Source organism: Pseudophryne corroboree, chromosome 6 (assembly GCF_028390025.1).
Source record: "Pseudophryne corroboree isolate aPseCor3 chromosome 6, aPseCor3.hap2, whole genome shotgun sequence".
Taxonomy (NCBI): Eukaryota; Metazoa; Chordata; class Amphibia; order Anura; family Myobatrachidae; genus Pseudophryne; species Pseudophryne corroboree.
Genome location: NC_086449.1, coordinates 830,181,327 through 830,198,563, shown reverse-complemented (window position 1 = coordinate 830,198,563; position 17,237 = coordinate 830,181,327). Strand labels below are relative to the sequence as shown.

General features: G+C 49.8%; 1 protein-coding gene and 1 non-coding gene across 2 annotated transcripts in view; both read left to right on the top strand.

Annotated features, from left to right (window-relative positions):
* LOC134933848 (uncharacterized) overlaps positions 1-17,237 on the top strand; it is a 316,847-nt gene that overhangs the window by 174,864 nt on the left and 124,746 nt on the right. The window lies entirely within an intron of this gene.
* LOC134938844 (U8 small nucleolar RNA) lies at positions 14,775-14,908 on the top strand. Its single transcript, XR_010181296.1, has one exon. It is a non-coding gene; the product is annotated as a U8 small nucleolar RNA (small nucleolar RNA).

Here is a 17,237-nt window from a genome sequence, read left to right as displayed (position 1 = left end):
CACACAGGTTGTGTTGAGTACTGTCAGTTTGTGACTGATGTTGATCCTGCCGTTGCATGAGTTGTTGTTGAATGCCATGTTGTACGGCGTGTTAGTGGGGTGAGCTGGTATGCATCTCACCTTAGTTTAAAATAATTAAATAAATCCTTTTCCTCGAAATGTCTGTCTCCCTGGGCACAGTTCCTATAACTGGAGTCTGGAGGAGGTGCATAGGGGGAGGATCCAGTTCACACCCATTCAAAGTCTTTATAGTGTACCCATGTCTCCTGCGGATCCCGTCTATACCCCATGGTTCTTGAAGCATCCTCTACGGACTAAGAGAAAAGGATTTACCGGTAGGTATTAAAATCCTATTTTTTAATGGTGGCCATTTTAGAAATAAATTTTGCCGCAAAGTTAGTTACAGGGGGGGTTACTCCCTCCCTAAGGAAGTCGGCCACTTAGCTCAGGGGGTGGGGCCCTTACATTAATTCAGGCTCCCTCTGCTGTTGAACATTATATAGGGAGCTGCTAAAAGGGATCTCCTGTACTTTCGTCATTCAATTTTATATTTCTAATTTCAAAGGACCTCTATGACAAAGATCCTGAAGAAAATAAGAGGAAGCAATTGAAAGTCAACTCCAACATAACAGCTGAATTACAGTTAGGTGTGCGAGGGTTGCAAGACGGCTGGTAGTTTTTTTTTTAATTTTTATTTTTTTTATTTTATTTTTCTCACTTTTTCTTGCATATAAATATTCCAGCCAGGTGAATCCAATATACATTTGCTTCTATCATCCGTCACGGTCTCTCTCGTCATAGTTTAGGGGGGGAAAGCACTGCGAAGGGGCCTGGGGTGGCATTTAGTCCACATGTCTAAAGCACCAACCAAGACCTCTAGGACTTATGTTTGCAAGAGCATGAGGGTTGGCAGCTCCGGGGTGTGCGATTCCTGCTTAGCCAAGGACGCCCCACCCGAGTGCAGTGCTCCGTCTAAGTCTTGGGAAGATAACCTTGCAGATATGTTCTCCAAGGATATTTGAGTCCCGCAAGCCGCAATCAGAATGGGTTGCGGGATTCTCAAAGACGAGGGAAGAATTTACATCAGGTTAATGCCGCCCGCACAAGCAGTAACGAATGTGCGCAAGGCAGTTAAGAGACCTCTTCCGATTGTACCAGAGGGGTCGGAGGAGGAGGATGGTCTTATTATTGATGCAGGGGAAGGTGAGTTGATTGAAACTACCCTAGATGCCGATTTTCGGGAAGAGGACACTGCAGTCACGGGTCTAGATTCCCTTATTGAAGCGGTAAACGAGATCCTAAATTTTAAAGCGGAAGAAGTAAAGGAGCCAGAGGATTTTGAGTTATTAGAATCTCAAAAAACGCTCTCAGCAGTGTTTTCCCATTCCTAAATCTCTCTAAACTCAGATGGAGGAAGCTTGGAAGCAGCCTGATAAACGCTTTCAATTTCGAAGGAGGTTTCAAAGAAATTACCCTTTACCAAAAGGGGTAATGGCGAAATGGGATGCTCCACCAGTGGTGGATGCTTTTTTAGGAAGGTTGTCAAAAAAGACAATCTTACCAATACCTAATGTGACGACTTTAAAGGATGCGTCAGATCGTAAGGTGGACACAGCTCTAAAATCAATCTTTGTAGCAGCAGGTGCAGAGACATATGATCATCTGTGCTTGGATTAACAGGGCCATGGGAGCATGGTCTGGTCGTATTGTACAGGCTATTGAGGAGGAGAATAGCCTAGAAGAGATTACTCAACTGGCGGAGCATATTCAAGAATCGGCCTTATTTCTTTTTCATCCACCAGGGGTCACTGGAGTACTCTTGGGATATGGACGAGGCGTAGCCGGGAATGGCACATTTAAATTAGTAACTGGTCACCCCCTACATACTCCCATAGAGACTCCAGTATTTTTCTGTGCCTCCAGTCGGGAAGGTACTAGTGGATGAGAGTTCCACCGAAACTTCAAGGTTTTTTTATTTTTTTTCTAACTTTTTCCACAATCCCTTCCCAGTTTATAAAGAAACTTGGGTCCGGGTTTGTTGGTGCTGCAGAAGGGCAGCAGATGGTCTGTCGGTGCTCATAATAGGAGCCCCGTCATTGACCAAAATCAGCCGAGCTGATGGCAGCCTCCGGCTGCACAAGGAAGCAGGACGGAGCTTAGCACAGAAGCCCCGTCATGGCCTCCACGGGTGGTGCAGGTACTGAGTGGTTAGGCAGCTCTCACTGCCGCCGCACACTCGCTTAATTACTTTACTGTTATTTTCTGGGCGGTCAGCTCACGCTGCCGCCCATTATGTGACTGTATTATTTATTTCTCTTACATCCTAGAGGATGTTGGTGACTCCGTAAGGACCATGGGGATAGACGGGCTCCGCAGGAGACATGGGCACTAAAAAGAACTTTAGATATGGGTGTGCACTGGCTCCTCCCTCTATGCCCCTCCTCCAGACCTCAGTTAGATCCTGTGCCCAGAGGAGACTGGGTGCACTACAGGGAGCTCTCCTGAGTTTCTCTGAAAATTAATTTTGTTAGGTTTTTTATTTTCAGAGAGCACTGCTGGCAACAGGCTCCCTGCATCGTGGGACTGAGGAGAGAAGCAGACTTACTTAAATGCTAGGCTCTGCTTCTTAGACTACTGGACACCATTAGCTCCAGAGGGAGTCGGAACGCAGGTCTCCCCTCGCATTTCGTCCCGGAGCCGCGCCGTCGTCGTCCTCACAGAGCCGGAAGATAGAAGCCGGGTGAGTATAAGAAGATAGACTTCAGAGGCGGCAGAAGACTTAAGATCTTCACTGAGGTAACGGTGCGCGCCATTGCTCCCACACAGAACACACACGGCAGTCACTGATAGTTTTTTTTTTAAGGAATCGAGGGGGACCGAAGCCCGCCGCTGAGGGGGCGGAGCTTGATCCCTCAGCACTTACCAGCGCCATTTTCTCCACAGCACACCGCTGAGAAGCTGGCTCCCCGGTCTCTCCCCTGCTGAACACGGTGACAGAGGGTTTTAAAGAAAGGGGGGGGGGGGAGACATAATTTGGCGCCAAAAAAAAAAAATATATATATGTGTGTGTGTGGGGTGTCGGTACACGCGTGTCTGCATGTCTGAAGCGGAAGGCTCTTCTAGGGAGGAGGTGGAGCGAATGAGTGTGGTGTCTACGTCGGTAACGCCGACACCTGACTGGTTGGATATGTGGAATGTTTTAAATGCAAATGTGAATTTATTGCACAAAAGGTTGGACAAAGCTGAGTCCAGTGTCGACTATGATGATGCGAAGTTGCAGCCAAAATTGGCTAAAAGTATTATTTATATGATTATATGCAATAAGAGATGTGTTGCATATCACAGATGACCCCTCTGTACCTGACACGAGGGTCCACATGTTTAAAGAAAAGAAGCCTGAGGTTACTTTCCCCCCCTTCACATGAGCTAAATGAGTTGTTTGAAAGGGCTTGGGAAACTCCAGACAAACTGCAGATTCCCAAAAGGATTCTTATGGTGTATCCTTTCCCGGCTAAAGACAGGATACGGTGGGAATCCTCCCCAAGGGTGGACAAAGCGTTGACTCGCTTATCTAAAAAGGTAGCGCTGCCATCTCAAGATACCGCAACCCTTAAGGATCCTGCTGATCGCAGGCAGGAGGAGACTACCTTAAAGTCAATTTACACACATACTGGTACATTACTCAGACCGGCGATAGCGTCGGCTTGGGTTTGTAGTGCTGCAGCAGCATGGACAGATACCTTATCTGCTGATATTGATACGCTGGATAAGGAAACTATTTTATTGACCCTGGGTCACATTAAGGATGCTGTCCTATATATGAGAGATGCTCAGAGGGACGTTGGCCTACTGGGTTCCAGAGCCAACGCTATGGCGATTTCTGCTAGGCGAGCACTATGGACTGGACAATGGACGGGTGATGCCGACTCGAAGAGGCATATGGAGGTTTTGCCTTACAAGGGTGAGGAATTGTTTGGGGAAGGTCTCACAGACCTGGTTTCGACAGCTACTGCAGGTAAATCAACTTTTTTTTGCCTTATGTTTCCTCACAGCCTAAGAAAACGCCACATTATCAGATGCAGTCCTTACGGTCGCATAAATCCAAGAGTACGGGGATCTTCCTTTCTTGCCAGAGGTAAGGGCAGGGGGGAAAAGCTGCCAAATACAGCTAGTTCCCAGGAGCAGAAGTCCTCCCCGGCTTCTACAAAATCCACCGCATGACGCTGGGGCTCCGCTGAGGGAGTCCGCCCCAGTGGGGGCACGTCTTCGACTTTTCAGCCACATCTGGGTTCGCTCACAGGTGGATCCCTGGGCAATAGACATTGTTTCCCAGGGTTACAAGCTGGAATTCGAAGAGGTGCCTCCTCGCCGGTTTTTCAGATCGGCCCTACCGGCTTCTTCCCCAGAGAGGGAGGTAGTTTTAAATGCAATTCAAAACTTGTGTCTTCAACAAGTGGTGGTAAAAGTTCCCCTGCTTCAGCAGGGGATGGGGTACTACTCAACCCTGTTTGTGGTCCCGAAACTGGACGGTTCAGTCAGACGCATTCTGAATTTAAAATCCTTAAACCTATACTTAAAGAGGTTCAAGATGGAATCGCTCAGAGCGGTCATCGCCAGCCTGGAAGGGGGGGATTATATGGTGTCCCTGGACATAAAGGATGCATACCTTCAAGTCCCCATATATCAGCCTCATCAGGTGTTCCTGAGATTTGCTGTCATTACCAATTTCAGAAGTTGCCGTTTGGGCTTTCCTCGGCCCCAAGGATTTTCACCAAGATAATGGCAGAAATGATGGTGCTCCTGCGCAAGCAGGGAGTCACAATTATCCCGTACTTGGACGATCTCCTAATAAAAGCGAGATCGAGAGAGCAGTTGCTGAACAGCGTATCACTCTCCCTGAGGGTGTTGCAGCAGCATGGCTGGATTCTCAATCTCCCGAAGTCACAGTTGGTTCCAACGACCAGATTGCCTTTCTTAGGCATGATTCTGGACACGGAACAAAAAAGGGTTTTTCGCCTGATGCAAAAAGCCCAGGAACTCCAGAACTTGGTCAGGGACCTGTTGAAGCCAAAAAAAGGTGTCTGTGCATCACTGCACTCGAGTTCTGGGAAAAATGGTGGCGTCTTACGAGGCCATTCCAATCGGCAGATTCCATGCGAGGACTTTTCAGTGGGACCTTCTGGACAAGTGGTCTGGGTCACATCTACAGATTCATCAGATGATCAGCCTGTCCCCCAGGGCCAGGGTATCTCTCCTGTGGTGGCTGCAGAGTGCTCACCTTCTAGAGGGTCTCCGGTTCGACGTTCAGGACTTGGTTCTGGTGACCACGGACATGAGCCTCCGAGGATGGAGAGTAGTCACACAGGGAAGAAACTTCCAGGGTCTATGGTCAAGCCAGGAGGCTTGTCTACACATCAACGTACTGGAATTAAGGGCCATATACAACAGCCTTCGTCAGGCGGAGAATTTGCTTTGTGACCTACCGGTTCTGATTCAGTCAAGACAACATCACCGCAGTGGCTCATGTAAACCGCCAAGGCGGCATAAAGAGCAGAGTGGCAATGGCAGAAGCCTCCAGGATTCTTCGCTGGGCGGAAATTCATATAAAGTCTCTGACAGCAGTCTTCATTCCGGGAGCTGACAACTGGGAAGCAGACTTCCTCAGCAGACACGATCTACATCCAGGAGAGTGGGGACTTCATCGGGAAGTCTTCGCAGAGATTGTAAGTCAGTGGGGACTGCCTCAAATAGACATGATGGCGTAACGCCTCCACAAGAAACTTCCGAGGTATTGCGCCAGGTCAAGAGACCCTCAGGCGGTAGCAGTGGACGCCCTGTTGACACCGTGGGTGTTCCAGTCGGTCTATGTGTTCCCTCCTCTGCCTCTCATCTCCAAGATATTGAGAATCATAAGACGATGAGGAGTACAGACAATTCTCATTGTTCCAGATTGGCCTTGAAGGGCCTGGTATCCGGATCTGCAGGAAATGCTCACAGAAGATCCGTGGCCTCTTCCTCTCAGAGAGGACCTGTTGCAACAGGGGCCCTGTCTGTTCCAACAGACTGGAGTGAATTTGTGCCTAAAATTAGGCTCCATTAAGGTTCAGATTTCGGCCCTATCCATTTTCTTTCAGAAGGAATTGGCTTCTCTCCCTGAATTCCAGACTTTTGTGAAGGGAGTGCTGCATATCCAGCCTCCTTTTGTGCCTCCAGTGGCACCATGGGACCTTAACGTGGTGTTAAGGTTCCTTAAGTCTCACTGGTTTGAGCCTCTTCAAACGGTGGAATTAAAGTATCTCACTTGGAAGGTGGTCATGTTGTTGGCCTTGGCATCGGCAAGACGAGTTGGCGGCTTTATCTCACAAAAGCCCCTATCTGATCTTCCATGTGGATAGAGCGGAGTTGCGGAATCTCGTCCTTAATTTTTGCCTAAGGTGGTTTCATCTTTTCATATGAACCAACCTATTGTGGTGCCTGTGGCTACGCGGGACTTGGAGGATTCCGAGTCCCTTGATATGGTCAGGGCATTGAAAATTTATGTGGCCAGAACGGCTCGGGTTAGGAAAACAGAGGCACTGTTTGTCCTGCATGCAGCCAACAAGGTTGGAGCTCCTGCTTCTAAGCAGACTATTGCTCGTTGGATCTGTAACACGATTCAGCAAGCTCATTCTACGGCTGGATTGCCGTTACCAAATTCAGTAAAGGCCCATTCCACTAGGAAGGTGGGCTCTTCTTGGGCGGCTGCCCGAGGTGTCTCGGCATTACAGTTTTGCCGAGCGGCGACTTGGTCGGGTTCAAACACCTTTGCAAGGTTCTACAAGTTTGATACCCTGGCTGAGGAGGACCTCATGTTTGCTCAGTCGGTGCTGCAGAGTCATCCGCACTCTCTCCCGCCCGTTTTGGAGCTTTGGTATAATCCCCATGGTCCTTACGGAGTCCCCAGCATCCTCTAGGACGTAAGAGAAAATAAGATTTTAAACCTACCGGTAAATCTTTTTCTCCTAGTCCGTAGAGGATGCTGGGCGCCCGTCCCAGTGAGGACTAAATTCTGCAAGACTTGTATATAGTTTTTGCTTACATAAGGGTTATGTTACAGTTTTGATCGGTCTCGGGCTGATGCTGTTTTGTTTCATACTGTTAACTGGTTCGTATATTCCATGTTATATGGTGTGGATGGTGTGGGCTGGTATGAATCTTGTCCTTGGATTAACAAAATCCTTTCCTCGTACTGTCCGTCTCCTCTGGGCACAGTTTCTCTAACTGAGGTCTGGAGGAGAGGCATAGAGGGAGGAGCCAGTGCACACCCATTCTAAAGTTGTTTATAGTGCCCATGTCTCCTGCGGAGCCCGTCTATCCCCATGGTCCTTACGGAGTCCCCAGCATCCTCTACGGACTAGGGGAAAAAGATTTACCGGTAGGTTTAAAATCTTATTTTATTATCAAAACTGTCTTTTATAATTTGACCCGTTTTGGGCCTCCGTGTAGCCCTTTGGCTGAAACAGTAGTCCCATGTAATAGAGACGCTGTCTGCCACAAAACCGCCCGCTCCCTGCCGCCGGCCACTATAACCCGGCGCCGCTGGACGGACAATGGACGGGTGATGCCGACTCGGCGCCCGCACACACCTCCTCCCTCCCACGGTCAATGGACATGGCTCTGGAGGGGAGAGCGGGCGAGCTGGCCGCGGACAGCTGCTGCCGCGGCCCGCTCTTTCATCCGCCCCCCAGTATCCGGCAAGCCGCTCCGTGCACCAGCCGCTCGCGTCCCACCGCTACCCGGTCCCTGCTCCCCGGCTCCAGTCCGCTGAATAGACTGAGCTCAAGGGGGGAAACAGTGGGGAGGAAGTCTGCAGTTTAGTTGCCTGCGGACAGGTCTCATAGCTGCCGCGGTATGCCGCTGAAGGAGAGAGAGGGGGGAGAGAATGCCCGCAGGGAGGCCCCATAACTAAGCTGCGGTTAGGCAGCACACAGCTTAGGCTTTTGAGCCTGTGAGGGGTCACGGTTATATGTGTGGATATATTCATGAATGCTGGGCAATATAAGAGCCTCTGTTACATATAGATGTAATACTATAGAGAGTTTGGTGTATCAGCTAACATTAAAGTCTATTCTTGCAATAAGCAAGCACATGGCGGACACCATTTTAACATTACTTCCTGGTTCTTCCCCCGGAAGTTGCTGCCCTACTACACTCAGCCTCTGGAAGAGCCGGGGTGTCAGGCATTTTATTTTATTTGTTTCTCTGACGTCCTAGTGGATGCTGGGAACTCCGTAAGGACCATGGGGAATAGCGGCTCCGCAGGAGACTGGGCACAACTAAAGAAAGCTTTAGGACTACCTGGTGTGCACTGGCTCCTCCCACTATGACCCTCCTCCAGACCTCCGTTAGATTCTTGTCCCCGGCCGAGCTGGATGCACACTAGGGGCTCTCCTGAGCTCCTAGAAAGAAAGTTTATTTTAGGTTTTTTATTTTACAGTGAGACCTGCTGGCAACAGGCTCACTGCAACGAGAGACTAAGGGGAGAAGAAGCGAACCTACCTGCTTGCAGCTAGCTTGGGCTTCTTAGGCTACTGGACACCATTAGCTCCAGAGGGATCGACCGCAGGACCCGTCCTTGGTGTTCGTTCCCGGAGCCGCGCCGCTGTCCCCCTTAAAGAGCCAGAAGCATGAAGATGGTCCGGAAAATTGGCGGCAGAAGACTTCAGTCTTCAAGGTAGCGCACAGCACTGCAGCTGTGCGCCATTGCTCCTCATGTACACCTCACACTCCGGTCACTGATGGGTGCAGGGCGCTGGGGGGGGGCGCCCTGAGCAGCAATATTAAGACCTTGGCTGGCAAAATAATCACAATATATAGTCCCAGAGGCTATATATGTGATAAATCCCCCTGCCAGAATCCATATAAAAGCGGGAGAAAAGTCTGCGAAAAAGGGGCGGAGCTATCTCCCTCATCACACTGGCGCCATTTTCTCTTCACAGTGCAGCTGGAAGACAGCTCCCCTGGCTCTCCCCTGTAGTTTTCATGCTCAAAGGGTTAAAAAGAGAGGGGGGGCACTAAATTTAGGCGCAATTTGTGTATACAAGCAGCTATTAGGGAAAAAAATCACTCAGTTATAGTGTTAATCCCTGCATTATATAGCGCTCTGGTGTGTGCTGGCATACTCTCTCTCTCTGTCTCCCCAAAGGACTTTGTGGGGTCCTGTTCTCAGAGCATTCCCTGTGTGTGTGCGGTGTGTTGGTACGGCTGTGTCGACATGTTTGATGAGGAAGGTTACGTGGAGGCGGAGCAGATGCCGATAAATGTGATATCGCCCCCTGTGGGGCCGACACCAGAGTGGATGGATAGGTGGAAGGTATTAACCGACAATGTTAACTCCTTACATAAAAGGTTGGATGACGCAACAGCTGTGGGACAGCCGGCTTCTCAGCCCGCGCCTGCCCAGGCATCTCAAAGGCCATCAGGGGCTCCAAAAAAAAAACGCCCGTTACCTCAGATGGCAGACACAGATGTCGACACGGAGTCTGACTCCAGGGTCGACGAGGTTGAGACATATACAAAATCCACTAGGAACATCCGTTGCATGATCTCGGCAATGAAAAATGTGTTGCACATTTCTGATAGAGATGAGCGGATTCGGTTTTACTCGGTTCTCAAAACCGAATCTTATTGGCTCACGGATGTCACGTGTTTTGGATAGCCAATAAGATTCGGTTTTGAGAACCGAGTAAAACTGAATCCGCTCATCACTAATTTCTGACATTAACCCAAGTACCACATAAAAGGGGTTTTATGTTTGGGGAGAAAAAGCAGCCAGTGTTTTGTTCCCCCATCAGATGAGTGAATGAAGTGTGTGAAGAAGCGTGGGTTCCCCCGATAAGAAACTGGTAATTTCTAAAAAGTTACTGCTGGCGTACCCTTTCCCGCCAGAGGATAGGTCACGTTGGGAGATATCCCCTAGGGTGGATAAGGCGCTCACACGTTTGTCATAAAAGGTGGCACTGCCGTCTTAGGATACGGCCACTTTGAAGGAGCCTGCTGATAAAAAGCAGGAGGCTATCCTGAAGTCTGTATATACACACTCAGGTATTATACTGAGACCTACAATTGCCTCAGCATGAATAGTGCTGCTGCAGCAGGGTCTGATACCCTGTCAGATAATATTAATACCCTAGACAGGGATAATATTTGGCTAACATAGAGCATATTAAAGACGTCGTCTTATATATGAGGGATGCACAGAGGGAAATTTGCCGGCTGGTATCCAGAATTAATGCAAGGTCCATTCTGCCAGGAGGGTATTAGAGACCCGGCAGTGGACAGGTGATGCTGATTTTAAAAGGCACATGGAGATTCTGCCTTATAAGGGTGAGGAATTGTTTGGGGATGGTCTCTGGGACCTTGTATCCACAGCAACAGCTGGGAAAAACATTTTTTTTACCTCCAGGTTTCCTCACAGCCTAAGAAAGCACTGTATTATCAGGTACAGTCCTTTCGGCTTCAGAAAAGCAAGGGGGCCAAAGGCGCTTCCTTTTCTGCACAAGGGAAGAAGGAAAAAGCTGCACAGACAGCCAGTTCCCAGGATCAAAAATCTTCCCCCGCTTCCTCTGAGTCCACAGCATGAAGCTGGGGCTCCACAGGTGGAGACAGGTGCGGTGGGGGTGCGTCTCGGGAACTTCAGGGACCAGTGGGCTTGCCCACAGGTGGATTCCTGGGTTCTGCAAGTAGTATCACAGGAATACAAGCTGGAGTTCGAGACGACTCCCCCTAGCCGTTACCTCACATCAGCCTTGCCTGCTGCCCTCGGAGATAGGGAGTTAGTGCTGGCGGCAATTCACAAGCTGTACTTCCAGCAGGTGAAATCAAGGTTCCCCTCCTTCAACAAGGTCGGGGTTACTATTCCAAAATGTTTGTGGTACCGAAACCAGACGGTTCGGTGAGACCCATTCTAAAATTGAAATCCTTGAACACTTATGTACGAAGGTTCAAATTCAAAATGGAATCGCTCAGGGCGATTATTGCAAGCCTGGAGAATTTTCAGGGTATCACTGGACATCAAGGATGCTTACCTGCATGTCCCTATTTACCCTCCTCACCAGGAGTACCTCAAAATTGTGGTACAGGATTGCCATTACCAATTCCAAACGTTGCCGTTGGTCTGTCCCCGGCACCGAGGGTATTTACCAAGGTAATGGCCGAAATAATTATCCCGTACTTGGACAATCTCCTTATAAAGGCGAGGTCCAGGGAGCAGTTGTTTGTCAGAGTAGCACTATCTCGGGAAGTGCTACAACAGCACGGCTGGATTCTGAATATTCCAAAGTCGCAGCTGGTTCCTACGACGCGTCTACTGTTCCGGGGTATTGTTCTGGACACAGACCAGAAAAGTGTTTCTCCCGGAGGAGAAAGCCAAGGAGCTGTCATCTCTAGTCAGAGGCCTCCTGAAACCAAAACAGGTGTCGGTGCATCACTGCACGCGAGTCCTGGAAAAAATGGTAGCTTCCTACGAAGCAATTCCATTCGGCAGGTTCCATGCAAGAACTTTTCAGTGGGACCTGTTGGACAAGTGGTCCGGATCGCATCTTCAGATGCATTGGCTGATAACCCTGTCTCCAAGGACTAGGGTATCTCTGCTGTGGTGGCTGCAGAGTGCTCATCTTCAAGAGGGCCGCAGATTCGCCATACAGGACTGGGTCCTGGTGACCACGGATGCCAGCCTTCGAGGCTGGGGGGCAGTCACACAGGGAAGAAACTTCCATGTACTATGGTCAAATCTGGAGATTTCCCTACACATAAATATTCTGGAACTAAGGGCCATTTACAATGCCCTAAGTCAGGCAAGACCCCTGCTTCAAAACCAGCCGGTACTGATCCAATCAGACAACATTACGGCAGTCGCCCATGTAAACCGACAGGGCGGCACAAGAAGCAGGATGGCGTGGCAGAAGCCACAAGGATTCTCCGATGGGCGGAAAATCACGTGTTAGCACTGTCAGCAGTGTTCATTCCGGGAGTGGAGACACGACCTACACCCGGGAGAGTGGGGACTTCATACAGAAGTCTTCCAACTAATGGTAAACCGTTGGGAAAGGCCACAGGTGGACATGATGGCGTCCCGCCTAAACAAAAAACTAGAGAGATATTGCGCCAGGTCAAGGGACCCTCAGGTGATAGCTGTGGACGCTCTAGTGACACCGTGGGTGTACCAGTCGGTGTATGTGTTCCCTCCTCTGCCTCTCATACCAAAGGTACTGAGAATAATAAGAAAACGAGGAGTAAGAACGATACTCGTGGTTCCGGATTGGCCAAGAAGAGCTTGGTACCCAGAACTTCAAGAAATGATATCAGAGGACCCATGGCCTCTGCTGCTCAGACAGGACCTGCTGCAGCAGGGGCCCTGTCTGTTCCAAGACTTACTGCGTTTGACGGCATGGCGGTTGAATACTGGATCCTAAAGGAAAAGGGCATTCCGGAGGAAGTAATTCCTACGCTGATAAAAGCCAGGAAAGAAGTAACCGCAAACCATTATCACCGTATTTGGCGAAAATATGTTGCGTGGTGTGAGGCCAGGAGGGCCCCAACAGAGGATTTTCAGCTGGGTCGATTTCTGCACTTCCTACAGTCAGGAGTGACTATGGGCCTAAAATTGGGTTCCATTAAGGTCCAGATTTCGGCTCTGTCGATTTTCTTCCAGAAAGAACTGGCTTCACTACCTGAAGTTCAGACATTTGTAAAGGGAGTGCTGCATATTCAGCCCCCCCTTGGTGCCTCCAGTGGCACCTTGGTATCTCAACGTGGTGTTGAGTTTCCAAAAATCACATTGGTTTGAGCCACTAAAAACCGTGGATCTAAAATATCTCACGTGGAAAGTGGTCATGTTATTGGCCTTGGCTTCGGCCAGGCGTGTATCAGAATTGGCGGCTTTGTCATGTAAAAGCCCTTATCTGATTTTCCATATGGATAGGGCAGAATTGAGGACTCGTCCTCAGTTTCTCCTTAAGGTGGTATCAGCCTTTCACTTGAACCAACCTATTGTAGTGCCTGCGGCTACTAGGGACTTGGAGGATTCCAAGTTACTGGACGTAGTCAGGGCCTTGAAAATTTGTTTCCAGGACGGCTGGAGGCAGGAAAATTGACTCGCTCTTTATCCTGTATGCACCCAACAAGCTGGGTGCTCCTGCTTCTAAGCAGACTATTGCTCGCTGGATTTGTAGCACAATTCAGCTGGCGCATTCTGCGGCTGGACTGCCGCATCCTAAATCAGTAAAAGCCCATTCCACGAGGAAAGTGGGCTCATCTTGGGCGGCTGCCCGAGGGGTCTCGGCTTTACAACTTTGCCGAGCAGCTATTTGGTCAGGGTAAAACACGTTTGCAAAATTCTACAAAATTGATACCCTGGTTGAGGAGGACCTGGAGTTTTCTCATTCGGTGCTGCAGAGTCATCCGCACTCTCCCGCCCGTTTGGGAGCTTTGGTATAATCCCCCATGGTCCTTACGGAGTTCCCAGCATCCACTAGGACGTCAGAGAATATAAGATTTTACTCACCGGTAAATCTATTTCTCGTAGTCCGTAGTGGATGCTGGGCGCCCATCCCAAGTGCGGATTGTCTGCAATACTTGTACATGGTTATTGCCTAACTAAAGGGTTATTTCTCCTTCATCCACTAGGGGCCACTGGAGCGTAGTTACAATGGGGAAATAGTAGGCAGTAATTGGGAGCTGGCACTTTAACATTCTCACACTGTGGCTAGCTCCTCCCCTACTATCTCCCCTCCAAGCCAGTCTTAGTTTAGTGCCCAAGGTGAGCTGGTTCACTTGGGTTTAGCTGAAGAATTTTTACCTTTTTTCTTTATTTTATTTTTCTTTCACACACGCACAGACTGGCAGCTCTGCCACTGCCATTCTGCACCGCGGGAGCTGCCGGCGGGGTCCCATCGCAGCTGCGTGCGGCTCGGGATGGGCCCCGGCTGAGGGAGACACTGAGCTCTCCTGAGTTGGTCGGACACCGCTGCGTGCGGCGCGTGTCGGGGCCACTCCATCCAGCAGAAGATTCCGGCAGCATGGCAGCGGTGAGTATACGTGGTCGGACACCGCTGCGTGCGGCGCGTGTCGGGGCCGCTCCACCACAGAAGATTCCGGTTGGACACCGCTGCGTGCGGCGCGTGTTGGGGCCGCTGGGTCCAAACGCCTGACAGAAGGAAGCGGTGAGTACAATCTCCCCAGACTGATGTATGTTTTTACATTTTTCAGTGTTAATACAAGGCTCCCCTATACTCTCCAGTCATAGCCTGGCTGGAGTGCATAAAAGGCGCACTTACTGATTTGAAATTGGCGCCATTATGTGGGGGGCGGAGCTTCAGCCCACACTGTAAGCGGGCTCAACGCTCTTCACTCCTTGGCTGCAGCATACAGGCAGCCGGGTGATGCATTTACACTCCCCGGCTGCAGCATACACACTTACAGGCAGCCGGGGGATAATGTGGTTTTTAATTTGATAAGTGAAACCGCTCCCCGGCCGCAGAATACAGGCGGCCGGGGGATGCAGGGAGAAAGCACAGCAGCGGCCATCAAGAACGAGGGGGCGGAGCTAACTCCCGCTCTTTTTTCGGCGGGCTCAGGCTTTCCACTCCCCGGCCGCACACCGCTCCCCGGCCGCAGCATACAGGCGGCCGGGGGATGCACTGAGACAGCAGCGGCCACCAAGAACTAGGAGGGCGGAGCTAACTCCCGCTCTGTTCGGCGGACTTTCTCCGCTCCCCGGCCGCTGCATGACGAGATCATCAGTGAGGTTGATCCTTACCTGTTCCTCCTTATGGGGAAACAGACATGATGAATGGGGGAGGCTGAGTATGTGATTATACAGTTCCCCTGCACCACCCTGACCGACAACCGGGGTGTGTGTCATTCTGATACCATCGCTCACTGATGATCACTAAAAACACCACAGTCCCCCGCTCCCCGGCCTGCTGAAAGTTTCTTTCCTCTCCTGGCTGCGCAGGGAGGATTCTTAATTTGCCCCCGGCGGCAGCAGCTCCCAGCTCTCATTGTCTCTAGGCAACACACCTGTCTCTGGGGTTTTAGCTTTTCTGTGCAGTGTGCTGCAGAAATATTGTTACATCTTGCTTTGGCTACATTCCTCCTGCAGGGGAGTCCTCTGCCCCATTTCAGACATTTAGATCAGGAAACCTGCTCTATTACAGGAGCTGGGACTCAGCTCATTAATAATTAAAAATCTACTGTGCAGTATTTCTTTACCCTACAAATACACAGTATTTTTCAACCCTATTAGGTGCACAGTAATTATCTACCCGGTTGGGTTCACCGTGGTGTGAGATATATATAGCTATATATAGATATGTTTGTATGTATGTATGTATGTATGTATGTGTATGTATGTATGTGTGTGTGTGTGTGTGTGTGTGTGTGTGTGTGTATATAGATATATCCATACAATACCATATATAGGGGATAAAACAGACACTTCCGCAATGTTTTCTAATAACAAGATACCCCACCTTGCCATCTGGTGCACCTTAATTAGCGGTACACTACATACAGGGCGGGGTGTTGTCCTCCCTTTATTATTCCTTGGTGTCACTAGTTACTAATGCTATTTGTAATTGTGGAATGCGTGTAAGGCATCAGATAAATAGCGCTGCGGCTCAGTACGCTAGTAGCGGGTATCTGAACAGGGGTTTGAATCCAAACAAAACTTTAAGGAGAACTCCTATAGCCTAGGGCTAAGACTCCTGTCCCACAGCGCAGCGCTACTGGTTCAGGTCTCCGCTGCTCCAGAAAGTTTATTTGAATCGTGTCGGTCACACATTATAGTGCAGACCTTACATAGGGCTGTGTTTATTTAACCCTCCTTTTCTCCTTTCGTTTGTCTCACCTGGGATAGTCAAAGAATTCCCTCTTAGGTGTGAAGTATGCGGTGGAGCCATCTGCTTAGCCCTCCACGCACCTGCAGGACACCCCTGTTTGAACAGCTCAGATTATGCAGGTAATGTCACTGGTAACCAGAGACCTTGTACGTCATTTCACCTCTCCAGGTTTCTAAAGGAACCTTGCTAACCTTCCATGTTACAATACTGATGATGTCTGTTTTCTGTGGAGTCTGAACCAGTGTCTCAGAATATCCAGGTGCATTATACAGCAGTTCGTCTGAGACTGCAGGTAAAGGAGGCGGACACGTCAAGTCCATCAGGGTTCGATGCCAATGACGAAATGACAGCGACTGGTCCAGTTTCGGATGAGCTGGCCAGGCTCCGGTAGACGGCCGGCAGACACCCGAATACACAATTTCAGGTATCAAACAATGTTTGTTTTCCTATCCTTTCCCCGCAGACGGCAGGAAATGGTATCAGTACCTCTCCAGGGTATATCCCTCGATGTATCGCCGGTCCAACAAGCTGCCATTTTCCTGAGGCAACCTTGCTCAGGGATCCATCAAAGACATATACGGCAGCGGGGTTCTACCTTGTCCGGAGCAGGTAGCTTGTGGAACAATTGTCCTCTAGGTTACAGGATGTTTCGCATCAGGATCAATTGATACTTTGGTAAGGTCAGAAGCACGATTCTGCTTTATGTTCTTTGGAGGTCTCCACGTCTACAGACTCGGAACCTGCATTTTCGCTTGGGCTGTCTTAACCCGACGACCTCTGGGGCTGCGACAGTGACAGGTGAACATGAAATCCTACGGGGCAGATGGTTCAGGGGAAGGCACTTTCTGCATGATTTCATGAACCATTGGAGGTAAGTCCACTTTGCTTTCTCCTACTTCTGCCCCAGCTCCAAGACAGACCTTTACCGGTCTTTCCTTTAGAGTTTTACCGTGCCCTTTCAAGCTTTTGACTCCACACGGGTGATATCTCCGTCGCCAGGGGATCTCCAAAAAAAAAAAAACTCCAGTCTGATTTTACATCATCCTATACTCTACAGGTCAGACTTTCCTACCACCTGGAGGGTCCCAGGGTGGGCGCAGGTCGGTGGAAGAAGGCTTGGGCGGTTACAGACTAGATTTTGGAGTACAACAGTCTCGGGAGTCCCTCGGCAGGGGTCGGCCGATTTACGATGACAAGAGAGTGAGACTGCTGGCGGCGCTCCATATGCTTCTAACCGCAAAGGGTGTTGATCCCTGTTTTTTACATATCATTTGAATCGAGACAGTTCTCCGGCTTTTGGTTTTTTCACGTTCCGAAGCCAGTTGGCTCGGCCAGGCCTATTCTGGCCTTAGAATC